The 13633-nt window shown below is 38.2% G+C and overlaps 1 pseudogene; it reads left to right on the forward strand.

Moving 5' to 3' along the window:
- The first annotated feature begins 2244 nt into the window (after positions 1 to 2244).
- Positions 2245 to 2362, forward strand: LOC145391270 (5S ribosomal RNA; annotated as a pseudogene).
- Positions 2363 to 13633: the final 11271 nt, after the last annotated feature.

Raw genomic sequence — 13633 nt, forward strand, 5'->3', positions numbered from 1 at the left:
AGAGATGTAGTGGTATCAGAGGTAGACTGCGAGATAATGCTGATTTTATGTGTACGGCGTGCCGGGGTGAGCAGGTGGAGATTGTCAGACGTGAAAGAATTGAACTTGTTGGTGAATCTCTTGAGTGTGTGGAAGAGTTTTGTTATTTGGGAGACATGTTGTGTGCTGGAGGTGGGGCTGGAGCTAGCTCTGTGGCTAGGGTGAGAAGTGGTTGGAAGAAGTTCAGGGAGCTCTTGCCTCTCCTGACACTGAGAGGGCTCTCCCTACGTGCTAAGGGGTCTTTGTATGCAGCATGTGTTAGGAGTGTAATGCTGTACGGCAGTGAGACCTGGGCAGTGAGGGAGGAAGATATTCGCCGGCTCAGAAGTACAGAAATGACAATGATTAGGTGGATGTGCAGTGCGTCCCTGCGTCCAAGGCCTGGAGGGGCTGGGTTTACAATGGAAGAGTTGAGAGGTAGGATGGGACTGGAGTGTATTGGTGTTGTGGTGAGGAGAGGTAGATTGAGGTGGTTTGGACATGTGGAGAGGATGGGGGATGATAATTGGGTGAGGAAGGTGAGAAGTGTTAATATTGGGGGTGGGGTTATGAGGGGTAGACCGAGAAAGACATGGGACGAGGTCATTAAGTGTGACCTCAGGGTTAAGGGACTGAACAGGGAGGCTGCAATGGATCGTGCAGCGTGGAGAGCTGCCATTAAGTGACCAAGTCCGACACATGCAAGCATGTTGGAGCCTTTAAAAACGAAAACGAAAACGAAAAACTGGTGCCACAACAAGTCACAGAGTGCTACAAAATATGAAAAATGGAAGCTTTATTAACTGTGGGGCAATCAATCAATACTATATATGATAATGACAGTGCAAAAACCACCTAAAGCCAAAAAAAAAAAACTCAGGAATAATTACGATACTTGTAGCACGGTCAATCTTAAAATAAATTCATAGTTCTGATAGTGTACTAACCTTAAAAAAAAAAAAAAAAAAGTGAAAATCATTGATAAATAATTATAAAATGTTGGTTTTCTCATTACCAATCACACGTTGGTTAAATTGTCCTAAACTCCTAATACCTTTCAACTACTCAGAAATTTCTGCAACCATCCATACTTCAACAATTCTCAATCTCCATAAGAAGTACCGGTAAATTTCTGCAAGTTGCCAATACCACTGAAATGCATACTGGCAACTTGTAAATTAACACCGAAGTACCTACAGAGTACCAGTGATATATCAGTTCATAATTCACTATTAATCGCCAAACCATGAAACAAAATACATGTACACGACAAGCACGCGTCATAATGAACACCCAAACGTATAATTAACAGGATATTAAAGCCTTATTACCATTACACACTAAGTAAGTAACACACTTGAAAATTTTACGTTGTATTATGAAAATGACAACATTATCGTACATGATAAATTACCATTATTCACTGGAACACCCGGCAACACCCACCTGTTCAGAGCTTGTCGAATCCCCTTCTTCTTCTTCTTGTAAAGGCCTTTAAATCTCAGGTTGGTCGAGTTACTATACCCTGGCTTTTGTGTGTTAAGGGTCAGTTACATTTCCAGCGCCGCTGTCGTGGATGATGAATGTACGGACTCCCAGAGCAGACAATCGGTCTTGTAATTCTGCGCGATGAGAATGGAAGCAAAGGCAGTGTAGTGCAGTAGGAAGTGTAACCCGGGGGCGGATTGTTTGGTATCAGTGACTCACTGTGGCCTTCCCATTTTCTCCTGTCTTTGCAGCGGTAACTAATCTTCTTCTTCTCAACGTGCTATAATAATGTGTCGCTATTAAAACTGAGAATAATGGCAAACTAATGTTATTATACGTTATGTTAGAGTCGCTAAACATGTGTAACCTACTTTTTTCCTCTTTCTTCAGTATCAAGCAATCAAGCTTGAGTTCGAAGTCAGAGATCATTAATTCTCAACCTTATAACCATTACCCACTTAATGTTTGAGTTTGTCATTGCAACGATATAGAAACTATGACAAATAGTTGATATACACTTTTTTTTTTTTTTTTTTACATTATGCACAAATTTGTAACCACTGACTGTGTATAACTGTTTTGCTGAAGGTGTGTGACAAGACTCACCATCTTTTAACTCACCAGGACTGTATGCACCTATTGGTGCTTTAATGCTCGCCTCACCAAAGTTGTCTCTTGTCTACGTATTTTCTAATCTGATTGGGTTTTCATTAACTTATCATAATTTTTCTTAAAATAACTTACCTTATACCACGTTGAGTACACCGCTTCCCGTCCGATCAGCGAAGTTAAACAACGTTGAGTCTGGTTAGTACTTGGATGGGTGACCGCCTGGGAACACCAGATGCTGTTGGCATCCCTACGTGTCAAGTGGGGTTGGTGGAGGATTAGTGCCCCTCCCTGTAAAACAATTAACTCTAAGCCCTTGGCCACCCCGTTTGGGATACATGGCGTCAGGCAATGAATGAGTGTACAACATAATATGGCAGTTTATTCCACAGGTCCACCACCCTTTTAGAGAAAAAGTTTTTTTTTTTTTTTTTTTAAGTTGTTCTGACTTGTTTCTTGAAGATTTTCTGAGTATTTCCTCTGAAGTCCTTATCATTTCTTTGAAAGAAAATGGAACTGTCAATGCCCTCGAATCCTTTAAGTATCTTGAAAGTTTCAGTGAGATCCCATCTTGTCCTTCTTACTTCCAATGTTAAATCTAGTTGTTTTAGTTTATCTTCATATGTCATGTCCCGTAAAGCTGGTAATAATTTCGTTGCTCTTCGCTGAATTTTTTCTACATTGTCTACTGTATATCTCTTCTCAAATATATGGTGACCATGCTTGTACGGCAAATTCCAAATGTGATCTTACATAGCTATTATATATAATTAAAAATGTTTCCGGGCATAAGTAATCAATGGAAGATTTTATTAGTCTCACCATTTTATTTGCTTTTGTGGTAATGCTGGTTATATGATGTTCAGTTTTAAGATTATTTGTAGTTATTATTCCAAGGTCCTTTTCCTTATTTACTACTTCCAACTCGTTCTCTAGCATTCTATATGACATGTTAGCATTTCCATTGCCACAATGTATAACTTAACTTTACATTCTTTTGCACTGAAGTCCACCTGCCATGTTTTCGACCATTTTTCTAAATACAGTATTTTAGATCTGAATGTATTACGTTTTCCTCATTTGACGTTCTACTGTACAGTAGAGTTTAGTATAGTCAGCATACATTTTACAAACAGACTTTGCATCACTTGGCAAATCGTTAATAAATATAACAAAAGGACTGAGCCCTGTGGAACTCCACTTATCACATTTGTCCATTTTGATTTCACTCCATTTACAGATACACACTGTCTTCTATCAGTCAAAAATCCTTCTATCCAACTGTAGACGTTTCCTTTCTCTCCAAGTTTATAGAGTAGTCTCTCATGGGGGGCACTATCAAAGGCCTTCTTAAAGTCCAGATAATTATATCATAAGGATCTCTTCTATCATAATATAAAGTCCAGTCTTCCAAAGCTTCCAGCATATTTGTTAAGCATGTTGGCACGATGTAATTTGTTTTTATTTAATAGTTCTATTAAGAAGTCTCACAATATTTGCCATAATCTTTACCACCACAGATGTCAATGAAATGGGTCTATAGTTGTTGGGCAAATTTCTTTTCTCCTTTTTTGTGTATAGCTGTAATTATTGCAGATCTCTAATCTAGTGGTAGTTTTGCTTCTTTTAATGATTGGTTAAATAATAAAGCTGTTAGCATAGATATCTCTTTAGCAGTTTCTTTTAATACTCTAGGATGTACATTGTCAGGCCCAATTGCTTTATAAATATTTAAGCTTTTGAGCTCTACTCTCATTTCACTAATAAAAATGTTTTCCATGTTTACTAAACACTTATTCACATCCAAATCAAAAGGTTCAGCAACTTCCTCCCCGTAAAGTTGTCTTATTGCTTGATTCTGTACACCTTTACAATAAACATTTCAATCTCAAAATCCAAAACCACTGTAAAAGGCTAAAGTTTATGTGGATTTTAAACGTTATGCATCTGGCGGAGTCGCGTGATTCAACCCTTCTATCAGATGACGTATTCTTTTATTCTCTTCCTACATGTAAGCGATTTAATTAAACACTGAAAGTACCTCTGATAATGAAGGGTTTAATTATCGGGGTTACTTAAGGTCACAGCTAATACCTCCAGTTCAAAAGGTCGCTTGTTATATGAATAGATCCATCTGGAGGTAACAAGAGAGAGAGAGAGAGAGAGAGAGAGAGAGAGAGAGAGACGTCATCGGAAGGAAGTGTTAAGCTGTCGTTCTTGGTGACAACGGAAACTTAACAGAAAGATGAGTCAATCTACACACCAGCTGGTCAGGAAGAGGAATGCATGTATTATTTTTATTATTATTATTATTATTATTACTGATGGTGGGAAGGGAGTTCTATAAATGCTAACGAAGATACATCCTCCTTGATAACTTTCTGCAGTAAGATATAACAAACGTATTATCATAAAGATTTACATGACGAGAAAGAGAGAGAGAGAGAGAGAGAGAGAGAGAGAGAGAGAGAGAGGGAGAGAGAGAGAGAGAGAAGGGGGGGGGCGAATATTTGAATTGCGGCCGTATTTTCAGTGGCACAGAGTTGTATTTCTTCTTACACCTTACTTCCTGATTAATATTGACCCAGTTCGAATCAGAAGCATTCGAAACGGACTATCAATGTGTGGTGCAAAATAAATCGATAAGGAAAAGGCGTTACGTATCTTTAAAGCCAGCAAGTGCGGCTCTTCTTCGAGTTTGTACAGAAATATATAGTCGGTTAGTAGTTCACCTGATAGAGATCGCTAACCCCTTTCAGCTCAGTTGATGGCCAAGCGTAGTCTGATTGGAGGAAATATGACTTGTCACCAAGGAGATTCATTACTGTCTCATAACTAAGGCTCGTCAAATTTCATGTAACCACGACTTAGCAATCAAGCAATGAGTGGTCCAGTTCCATTACGTGAAAGCAAGCCGGTTCCATTACCCACGTATTCCCTGCATGACGCGAAAGGCAGCTAAAAGAGGCCAAAGTGAGGGTAGGAAACCCCATATCTTCGTACCGGTGTATAATCTGTTCACTTTAACTTGGGGCATCTGGAGAGGGACGCCTTTAAGTGGTGGCACCCTATACCCCGAAAGGAGGAGAATGAAATGCCGGAAGCCTGCAGCTCAATGGATTCACCTTTCTGATGAACTTGGGGCTGCTGCTGCTGCTAATACTACTATCATTACAATCAATACTACTACTACTACTACTAGTACCACTACTACTACCACCACCACCAATACTACTGCTACTACTACTATTACTAGTACCACTACTACTACCACCACCACCAATACTACTGCTACTACTACTATTACTACTACCACTACTGCTACTACCACCACCAATATTACTACTACTACTACAACCACCACCAATACTACTACTACTAATACTAGCGCCACCAATATTACTACTACTACCAATACCACTACTACCACAACAACTACTGCTACCAATGTTACTACTACTACTACTACCACCACCACTACTTTAACCTGTCCTTAATTTGTCATCTGTCCCTCTTAGAATGCTGAGCTGCAACTTGAATGTAGCGCTAGTCACGAAGAAGTCCCACGAACAAGTTGTAGACTCGTATTGCCTTATTCTGCCATTTTATCAACTTCATTCGCATGTTTTTTTTTCGTTTGCAAGAAAATTTAGAAAATATGCATTCTTAGAGCTCACGATTTAGGGGAAATTTAAAGGTGACACACTTATTTAATTGATTTAATTAGAAAAAAATAATGTCCATGATACTCCAAATACTGTATTTTGAACCATGGATGTTCTGACTCTTGGTATCCGTTATGAACAAGTCGATTTATTTATCCTTTTTTTTTTTTTTTTTTTTTGAGGGGGTAGGGAGGTTTACTGTACATTGCCCAGCTGTAAAACTGTCTCCTCCTTTCTCCCCTACTCCGACCTGCAAAAGGGCCACCACCGTCGATGATGATGATACCTGCTTGTACAGTATTTCCTTACTTCAAGCACATCATGTAGCTGCATCCAATCTGACTGCATTCATTCTGTCGCCGTACAGACCAGCAGTACAGCGCTGGTGAGAAGCCTACACATGATGGTGTTGTGTACCCTAGGTGGAGCTATGCAGTTCCGCCCAGGAGTCAAACATCCTCCTATTTCCCTGCATTTCGCCGTGGGAAAGGACCCTGGTAAGGCGCTGTCTACCACCAGGCAGCGTTGATTCCCTGCATGGTTGATGCACTGTACCAGGTACTGTAGCTGAAGGAGGGACCCACAGAAGCAGCCGTTTACCTGTGGTCCACGGTTCTGCTAATAGCCTGACAGACCAAGGCTAAGTAACAAAAACACAGACCAGCTGTCTCATCTGTCACACAGACCCAAAGGCGCGCCCTTCAGAGAAATGCTCCTCCAATCTTCCACCCACCGTGGGTGGATGTGGGACTTGGTGTTAAGCATGCGACATGCATAAACATACAAGGAAAACTTACACAACCAAATCATTATTTTTAGGTAATTTAATGCCACTTCATACAAGTCCTCCATGCAAAGATATATCGCATATGCAAATTCTTGCTTACAGTCTAACCAGCCAGACACTTAAATTCAACACAAAACAAATGAACATCATGGTTACAATATGTCGCCGTAGACGACTATTATTACAAAGGACATAAAACAGCGCCACATAGTTACTAATGACGTACATATATTATTAAAAGAGCGCCAGTTACATGTTTACTAATCATGTATTTAATAAAACTAACGATGTGTATATACGAGTATGTTCAAACAGCGCATGTTACATGCTTACTAATGATACATATATATATATTAAAACTAACGATGTATATTATGCTAAAACAGCGTCAGTTACATGGTTACTAATGATGTATATATATGTGATGAATGTACAGCTAATGGGATAATAGATATATATATTTTTTATCTTCTTCCTTAGAGCTATATGACCCAAACATCCACACACACACAAAATAAAACCAAAACTTTGAAAATAACGACATTAAGGCTACTGTTACGTGATAGCCAGGAACGCTGTTGTTACTTATATTACTTGATTAGCCCCTTCACTCCGATGACGCTTCCCTTATTTAAATCCCGCTATCTCCAGACGATTTTATTCAGCTTATGGGGAGCACTTTTCGAAATAAAGAGGTTAGGTATATCTTTCTTAAATTGAATAAAATCGTCTGAAAGTACACACACACACTTATAGACATAGATGAATGATAGATATTTATAGATAGACAGAAAGACAGGCAGATGAGACAGACTGATTGACATTTATAGATCAATAGACATATACATATATAGATAGATAGACAGAAAGATAGATAGTGGGGGGTTAACTTCAATATGGTCATGTCTTACGGTATTTCATTCTTTATGCTCACAGACGATTTTATTAAGCACAGGAGGTTTTTTTGTGTTCATAGGGGGTTGCCACGACGGCCAAATCTAACCCCTTCAGTTCGAAAAAATCATCACTACGATTATCGGTATAGTTAGCTGAGGGGAGAGCTCTTGTTCTCGTACTGAAAGGGTTGTGGTTGTTGTGGTGGTGGTTGTGGTGGCTTCAGGTTCATCTGTATGTGAACCCAGTGGACTCTCTCTCTCTCTCTCTCTCACACACACACCGACACACACACACACACAATTTCTGTAAGATATTTAGTAGGATCTGAAGGGTTGATTTAATTGTACCTAACTCCTCCAATTTGCAAAATAATAATAATAATAATAATAATAGTAATAATAATCTCACCCAAACTGAAGGAAATCGTCTGAAAACAGCAATTACCTGGGTTCGTGTTCTCGTCGGTTAAGGAAGTTCCCTAACACCATTTCCTACGCGATTTATTCTGCTTATTCCGCCTTGCCCTCTCACGCGTTACTTTAAATCATCCTATTATAGCCAAACTCTGCATAAATAACGTACAAAACGATATTAGCCAGACGCATCCTAAAAGCTCCCTAACACCTCTTCTTAAGCGATTTATTTTGCGTATTACTCCTTGCCGGCCTCTTTTGTGTTACTTAAATCATCCTTTTATTACCAAACTCTGTACAAACAACGTATGAAACTATATTAGCCAGACGTATGCAAAAATAAATCGGTAAGGAAGAGGTGTTAGGGAGCTTCCTTTACCGACGAGAAGACGAACCCAGGGGGGCCTAAAAAAAAAAAAAAAAAAAAAAAAAAATGGTAGTGCTGAGAATAGGATAAGATACACATACATTAAAGACAGACGTGTGTGTGTGTGTGTGTGTGTGTGTGTGTGTGTGTGTGTGTGAGTGTGTGTGTATGTACCTGGCTGTATGTATGTATATATGTATGTGTATGTATGTATGTATAGTATGTATGTATGCGTATGCATGTATGTAGTATGTATGTGTATGTATGGATGAATGTGTATGAACGTATGTATGTATGTATGTGTGTGTGTACAGATATTTATTTAGCCTATGGAAGCAACTTACTGTTTCTCTCGACACAGCTTTATAAGTTTCACCAACTTGAAAAAGTATAATACAATTGGTGGACGTCAAAGCTTATTTTAAATCACCATATATTTACTGAAGTTGGGATCAAGTCGACAGGCAAGCTTATTTTCACGTTTTCTTTCTTTATATATTTATCTATTCATTTTTATTACTTAAGTTGGGGAGTATAATTAAGCTGATGGGCAAGCTTATTTCGACGCGTTATTTACGTATTTATTTCGATGATTTTCCGAAATATTTTTACGTTTCTGGCAACACTACATCCCTATTTTAACGGTCTATAACGGCACTTCGATTCTGGAAACAATCTTGATATTTTAAAAGCATTTAATAATATCACCCGTGGGCAAAATAACAAACGCTATCATTTATAACGCAATAATTTCAGTTATTCTAGTATTTAATTTCGTTTCTTGCAATGAATTATGCTATGCTGACGGTAACTTAGTATAATTTTGGTAATACTCATTCTTAAACCACACCTTCAAGCAAAGACAAAGTGGCCAGCATTTAGAGTCAATATTTTCAAAGTATTTCTGGTATTCGATGTTCTTTCTTTCAGTAATATGTGCTATATTTAAACATCACCTTCTGAAAATGAAAATCTTAACCTGACAATCACTCCCTTACAAAAAAAAAAAAAAAAAAAAAAAAGCAACATTTTAAACCAATATTTTGTTTATTTTCCTTTATCAATATATTTTCTTTACCAAAACTATGCTTACGTGGTTTTCAATGTAAGTTTATATGTCTACGCACCCTCGATCGGAAATTCTCTCTTCTCAGGAAATAAGTCACCATCGCATCTATTTCCACAATTCTCCCATGAAGGCATGTATCCTCGTGGGGTAAGAAGACTCCCTAACACCTCTGCCTTAGCGATTTATTCTCCAAACTATCCGTAAATATTGGTTTGCTTCTTACGTCTTTTCAGTAACGACATAGATGGCATAACACAATACAGGAACGGAGCAGAATCAGAATAAATCAGTAAGGAAGAGGTGTTAAAGCTTCCCAACCCTACGAAAATTCCGCTTATCGGTATAACGTTGGCGGGAAACTGTTTAAACCGTAATCCTTCCTTTGAGAGCGTCACAAAATAAAAGGGACCATTACGGAATTACCCTCCAAATATTTCTGGTCAACCATAATCATTCTTTACCCTTTCTCGGTACGATTTTTATTATTATTATTATTATTATACCAAATGATATATTTTACTCTAGGGAGTCCTCTCATAGTGAACCACATTAACCAATAGCTAATACGCATTTCATTAAAAAAATAAAAAAGGCTGTTATTTCATTCTTGTTACCCCGAGGTGACTGGAAACTTCACGTACTGTGGAAGGAGAGAGAGAGAGAGAAAGAGAGTATAATCATAGTTTTTTCCCCCTTCACAGCAGTACAACAGCTAGCAATGCATATGAGAATCATTGTGTCAAATAATTAAGTCCATTTACCTTCCCTGCTTCTTCCTCATCTGTGAATTCATGTTGCTTAAGACTCGTAGGTTAAGGAGGCTCCCTAACACCTTTTCCTCTGCAATTTATTTTGCCTATTACACCTTGCTGTCCTGTTGTGTTATATAAATCCTTCAAACGTCGTTATCCTCTGCATAACGTAGAAAAGATATTAACCAGCCATATCCAAAATCGCTAAGGAAGAGATGTTAGGGACCCTCTATACCCGATGAAGATGTATACTGTAGTATAACCAGCATATGGATAATAATAATAATAATAAATAATAATTATAATAAAACTCAGTCCACTACGCTGTCATGCCAATAAATCCATACATGAAACATAGAAATGGAGACGAACATTAATATTTAACCGTACATGTATTACAAAACCACAGACGATGCTATTAAAACTACTGCTATTCATTATTACCTTTAAACGTATGTATGACTGTATCTGGGAGCGTATTGGCCTGCGTTTCTGAAGTTACAAAGCTTCATATGAATAAAAGCCTTGAAGCAAAAAATATTGGCAGTTGATAAAAGGCAAATCATTCCTTCACTTCCCGCCGTTTCAGTCACTTCATCATCGATCTATAATTGATACTATTTTTTTAAGTCCTTTCGTTTCTCTCACTCTTTTATCAACTCTCTATCAGCTTCTAAAATAAATGATTCTTCATTCATTTTCTTCCCTCCATTTCTATCACTCCTTCATCAACTCTCTATCAGCTTCTAAAATAATTCATTCTTCCTTCATTTTCTTCTTCTCTTCCCTCCATTTCTATCACTCCATCAACTCTCTATCAGCTTCTAAAATAACTGGTTCTTCTTTCATTTTGTTCCCTTCCTTTCTGTCGCTCCTTCGGCTGCTGTCTATTGCTTCCTAAGTTCCCATCCTTTATTAAATTTCTTACCTGTATTTCTCTCACCTTATAACTATTTAAACTCTACCTGTAATCTTTTTCTTGACAAACATTTATTATATCTTATGCCTATTTTCAGTCCCCCATAACTAATTCAACTAATATATATATACAAATCTATTCATTCAAGATTTCCTCATTTAGCATCTTTCCTTAATTCTTCTCACTCTCTCTCTCTCCCCCTCCCTCTCTCTCTCTCTGACTCCTTTAACTTAATAATTCTTTAATGCTTCACTGTTCTCCCCCAACCACTGCTGACTACTTTCTAACCATCAGCAATTTATCTAAGTATTTCCTACTTTCTCAGCACCATCATACTATTTAACTATCCCCAGACACCTAATCCCAGAGTTGATCCAGTTTGGCCGCGAAGAAAATTGCCTCACTGCCTCCCTATTACTACCCATCTCCACTCCGACCCACCAACCTAAGCAATCCTCCCTCATGTACTCTTCAATTTTTATTCCGCTTTCCTCTTCGTCTCTTCTCCTCTCTCCACTCTCTCCTTCCACTACACAATCCTCCCTTATCTTCTCATCCACTCTTGCTTTCCCACCTGTCTGTTTCTCCTCTCTGTTTTATTTTCATTTAAACGCTCCCTCATCTCTTCCACTCTTATCTTTCCACTTTCCTCTTCGTTTTCTATCACCTCCATTTTCTACATCTAAACGACCCTCCCTCATCTACTCTTTAGTTTTCATTTTCCATCTTACTCTTCATCTGTTTTTTTTTTTTTTTTTTTTCATACCCCCTCTTAGGACCACTTTTTTCGTACGCATAAGCTTCGTAATAACTCTATGCGAATTATTTGGGATGTTATACTATCATATTCCTCTTGTATGCTATGTCTTATTACTATGGATATATTTTGCACCAGTAACACATATGAGGATTATTAAGGCGTAATGTGCAAAATGAATCGCTAAGGAACAGGCATTACGTAACCTCCAATATATATACACGACTCTCTCTTCGGGCATACAAAAGTCCCTCAACTCCCTCCCTATCCACCTAGTTCACATTTCAAATGAAGCTGGGGCCACAACATCAACAACAACAATTCTCTCTCTCTCTCTTTCTCTCTCTCATTAACATCACTTCTAGATACTTCAACTACTTTTAATTCTTTTTTGCCAATTTTACTTCTACATATTGTGATTCTCTCTCTCTCTCTCTCTCTCTCTCGCCCAACAACACGATTCTACATACTTCAACTACGTTTCTTTTTTCACCAATTTCGCTTCTATACATTATTACTACATTTCTCCTTCCTCCCTCTCATTCTTCCAATAATTCTTACCTCTACATACTTTACTACAGTCCTTTATTTCTCATCAACTCTACTTCTACAACTACATCTTCGTTTCTCCCTCTCTCACCTCATTTTCTAGCAATATTACTTTTATTTACTCTACTTTCCAACCAAAACATCACTTCTAAATGCTACATAATTTTTCTAACTTGTCTCCTTACATCTCTTCCCTCTACGTTCCCACCAACACTTCTCCCCATCTCAATATGTGTTCGTTACTACGGGAAAAATAACTCGCCTAACTTTCTCCACCCGACATATTGGTTATTTGGTTATTTAGTCTACGAACCTGCCATCTCATCCTCCGCCTACCTCTCTTCCTCTCACTCCATCTCTGGGTTGCCACGCTGTTATCCTAGCTGTCAGTCTGTGGTCATCTTCCTATCTCTTCCCCTCTATCTCGTTTTCCATCCTTCATCGGGGTCTCTGTCTACCTCTTCCTCTCACTCCATCCCCAGGCTGCCACTGTTATTCTAGTTATCCATCTCTGACCTGCTCTACCTTACGAAAAAAATAAACACATTAGAATTTGGTTTTAAAATCCTTCTTTCCTCTATACACATCAAAACAATAATTATCCGCGTATGGCCACTTTCCTCAATAGTGTATATGTATTAGGTATGTATGTATTTTAAAGGCCGGCTTGCATACGCCTGAAATGGGTGGTTAGATCTGCTATACACGTTCAAGATATGTTTTATGGATTGTGAAAGGCAACGGATCTGTAGAGACGAGGAACACGCATAGATATACAGTGTGTGTGTGTGAGTTTTAATGCCAGGAAGAAGGAACCAAAGGCCAGAACCCCGAAAGATTGGAAATTTGGGTGAGAAGTGTATGTGGCTATGATAATGTAGTGACTGTATTTGGGAAAGGCATAAAACGAACCTTGATAGGGTGCGAACAGGTTACAACACATGAAGGGACATTCTACTTCACCCTCTTAAATGTCTGTCCCTTGAAGGAATAGAACCCAGCTTAAAGAATTGGTAGACACATACGCTATCCATCCAAACCCCCAAGACTCCATACATACACCTCATTAAGCCACTCAAATTATATACCCATTATAGTATCATATTCTCAAATGTTATAATTACTACCTCATTATCATAAACATCTTAACACTTATTTATCCAGTCACCTAACTAAACATTTGATTACATGTCTAATTACAGATACCATTAGTGAACAAGTCTATATTTTAAGATTTTTTTATAAGCATAGTAGACGTATTTTTGTGAAGTTTATCATCATCATCATCATCACCATCATCATCATTCTTCTCAATTAGGTGGGACACAGGGCGAGGAAAACTT

The sequence above is a fragment of the Coenobita brevimanus genome, chromosome 17 (assembly GCF_032717465.1).
Source record: "Coenobita brevimanus isolate Jiangsu-jjx chromosome 17, ASM3271746v2, whole genome shotgun sequence".
Lineage (NCBI taxonomy): Eukaryota > Metazoa > Arthropoda > Malacostraca > Decapoda > Coenobitidae > Coenobita > Coenobita brevimanus.